Raw genomic sequence first — 3,680 nt, forward strand, 5'->3', positions numbered from 1 at the left:
ATGAAATTAAAAGATGCTTACTCCTTGGAAGGAAAGTTATGACCAACCTAGATAGCATATTCAAAAGCAGAGATATTACTTTGCCAACAAAGGTCCATCTAGTCAAGGCTATAGTTTTTCCAGTAGTCATGTATGGATGTGTGAGTTGGACTATAAAGAAAGCAGAGTGCCGAAGAACTGATGCTTTTGAACTGTGGTGTTGGAGAAGACTCTGGAGATTCCCTTGGACTGCAAGGAGATCCAACCAGTCCATTCTGGAGATCAGCCCTGGCATTTCTTTGGAAGGAATGATGCTAAAGCTGAAACTCCAGTACTTTGGCCACCTTATGTGAAGAGTTGACTCATTGGAAAAGACTCTGATGCTGGGATGGATTGGGGGCAGGAGAAGAAGGGGATGACAGGGGATGAGATAGCTGGATGGCATCACCAACTCGATGCACATGAGTTTGGACGAACTCCGGGAATTGGTGATGGACATGGAGGCCTGGCGTGCTGCGATTCATGGGATTGAAAAGAGTTGGACATGTCTGAGTGACTGAACTGAACTGAAGCCTCAGGAATGAGTTTTTCTTTTTTTTTTTTAATTTAGAATTTTAAGTAAAATGTATTTTCTGCCTATCAGATTTCAGTTGCTTTAAAGTTAATGGGTATTGGCACTGTTAGGGGGGAGGGCACACTCATGTCCTGCTGCTTGGAATGGATTATGGTACAAGTGTTCAGAGGGATGTGTTTTAATACAGATCAGAATAACAATTTGTATGATTTATGACCTGATGATTCCATTTCTAGGATTTTATTTCCAGTATATCCTCTAAAGTTCAGCTACCAGAATATTTACAAAAGCACTGATCATAATAACAAAAAGACATAAATAGAAAACAAACCAAATGCCCAACAATATGGAAATGTTCAAACAAACAGACTTTCTTCATGCAATAGAAAATTAAGGAGCCATTCTCAGTATCTTGGGTGATAATTTGATGATGAAGAAAAGAATTTATAATATTGTTAAATGTGAAAAACAACATGATATGAGTCAAAATTTTAAATTATAAAGACTATAGATATTACGAAAGCTACAGGAATGTCACCAGGTATTATAATATTACCTGATATTACTTTCCTGAGGTATATTTTCCAAACTTTCTTTTTACTTAGCAATAAAAAATTATAGTTCAGTAATTAAAAAAACCCAACCCTACAAAGTAAAATTTCCTCTCTTAGCTGATACTAGCTTTATTTCTATTGACTTCAGAGCAGTTTATTATCTCCTCTACCCATTAATTGTTTTCCAGTTGTCTTAAGATTATGTGCAAATGCCAAACATGATCTACTGAACACATTTTTAAAGGTTGTATGTGTAAAGCTATTCTCTAAGAGTTCCCAGATGGGCCACACATAAAGCATTATTAGAAGGGAACAATCCGTGTGGCTCTTTTAGTCTCTTTTAATGTGATAATAGCTAGATTGTTGTTAGCAGTCCGCTCTACATTTAATTTAAATCTACTGCTCTTGGTGTCAAAGAATGAAATTCCCCTTGCAGGGGAAGCCCTGAATTTTTAATTTTATAAATATTATCAATAGTCCTGGCAATTTCAATTTTTTGTTTCAATTTTTTGAAAGAAAACAAAGAACGTTAGCATTTGAAAAGTCTCAAAATTTATAGATGGTACAGTTGAGACTCAGAGAAATAAAAGGATTTTCCCAAGGTCACAGTCAATGCCACATATGCCTAAGTAAATGTTAGCTTCCTGTGGTGCACTATATCTTGAAAAGTCTGCATATATAATTCATTAACAGAAAGGAAGTGAAATTACTGCTCGATAATCACAGATACAAAATGGCAGCCGGAAAATGGTGACTCTTTCTTTTCCCTTCCCAGCTGGTCAACTTTTATCTTTATGTGAGTACTTCTCTCTCTCTCTGTACTCTGTCCTTTTCTCTTTTCTGCCCTTCTGCTCTGCTCATCCAGATCAAAAATAGGAAGTATGTCACTGATGACACCATTGTGGGATGGCCCCTTGATGCTTCATGCGGGAAATATTTGGGTCTCTCAGATTCTTCTGAGTGGAGTATCTATCTCTAGGACAAGTAAATCTCAGTTTTCTTTTCATAAGAAAAAAGCTCATGTTTTATTATATTCAAAAGCTTGCCTTAAAATCTCTGTATAGTACTAAGGGATGATTTGCATGATATAACATTAAATGAGAAAAGAAGGTGGAGAAAAATTTACAAAAATTTGCAAAATAGATCTTTTCTAGGCTTGTAAAGTGGTGCTGGATGCCACATGGGAATTCAGCAGGGGCTTTTTGTCAGCAGCTTTAATTCTCCTCCATATGGGCCTTTCTTCATGGCTCCTTGAGCTTCCTTAAGCATAGTGGCTAGGTTCCAAGTAAGAGGACACAGTAGCCGTCAGCCCTTCTCAACAGTAGGTCCAAGACTGCCACTGCATCACTTCCACTATATTCTGCTGATCAGAGTAGTTGACGACCCAGTGAAGATTCAAGGGGATAGAGAAGTATCTTCCATCTCTCACTGTGTCTGTGTGTGTGTGGGGTGGGGGGTGGGTGGTTACAACAAATTTTAGCCATCTTTAATCCACTAAAAGATCCAGTTAAAGACTGGCAAAAGACTTGAACAAGTACTTTGCATAAAAGGGATATTAGCATTACCAATAGGCATGAAAACGTGCTCAATAATTTCTCTGATTCCTTATCAGAGAAATACAAGTTAAAGTTGCAAGATACCACTATATATCAATCAGGAGGGCTAAGATGAATAAACAAACACACACACTTGACAGTACAGTCGTTGGTGAGAATGTAGAGTAATATGAACTCTTAAATATGGTTCATGGGAGCTTAAATTAGCATATGGCATTAGGAATTTGTTTGGCATGATCTGTAGACCACTCACATTCCAGGATGTTTGGACTAGATGAGTGATCACACCATCGTGATTATCTTGGTCATGAAGATCTTTTTTGTACAGTTCTTCTGTGTATTCCTGCCACCTCTTCTTAATATCTTCTGCTTCTGTTAGGTCCATACCATTTCTGTCCTTTATCGAGCCCATCTTTGCATGAAATGTTCCCTTGGTATCTCTAATTTTCTTGAAGAGATCTCTAGTTTTTCCCATTCTATTGTTTTCCTCTATTTCTTTGCATTGATCACTGAGGAAGGCTTTCTTGTCTCTTCTTGCTATTCTTTGGAACTCTGCATTCAGATGGTTATACCTTTCCTTTTGTCCTTTGCTTTTCGCTTCTCTTGTTTTCACAGCTATTTGTAAGGCCTCCCCAGACAGCCATTTTGCTTTTTTGCATTTCTTTTCCATGGGGATGGTCTTGATCCCTGTCTCCTGTACAATGTCATGAACCTCCATCCATAGTTCATCAGCTAGAGCCAGACAGCCTGGAATGTGAAGTCAAGGCCTTAGAAAGCATCACTATGAACAAAGCTAGTGGAGCTGATGGAATTCCAGTTGCGCTATTTCAAATCCTGAAAGATGATGCTGTGAAAGTGCTGCACTCAATATGCCAGCAAATTTGGAAGACTCAGCAGTGGCCACAGGACTGGAAAAGGTCAGTTTTCATTCCAATCCCAAAGAAAGGCAATGCCAAGAATGCTCAAACTACTGCACAATTGCACTCATCTCACATGCTAGTAAAGTAATGCTCAAAA

The 3,680-nt window shown here is 38.2% G+C and overlaps 1 protein-coding gene across 1 annotated transcript in view; it reads left to right on the forward strand.

Annotated features, from left to right (window-relative positions):
- The window catches only part of ADAMTS12 (ADAM metallopeptidase with thrombospondin type 1 motif, 12), a 390,158-nt gene that overhangs the window by 60,267 nt on the left and 326,211 nt on the right, over nucleotides 1-3,680 (forward strand). The window lies entirely within an intron of this gene.

Source organism: Bison bison, unplaced genomic scaffold, assembly GCF_000754665.1.
Source record: "Bison bison bison isolate TAMUID 2011002044 unplaced genomic scaffold, Bison_UMD1.0 scf7180017864331, whole genome shotgun sequence".
NCBI classification, from domain to species: Eukaryota; Metazoa; Chordata; class Mammalia; order Artiodactyla; family Bovidae; genus Bison; species Bison bison.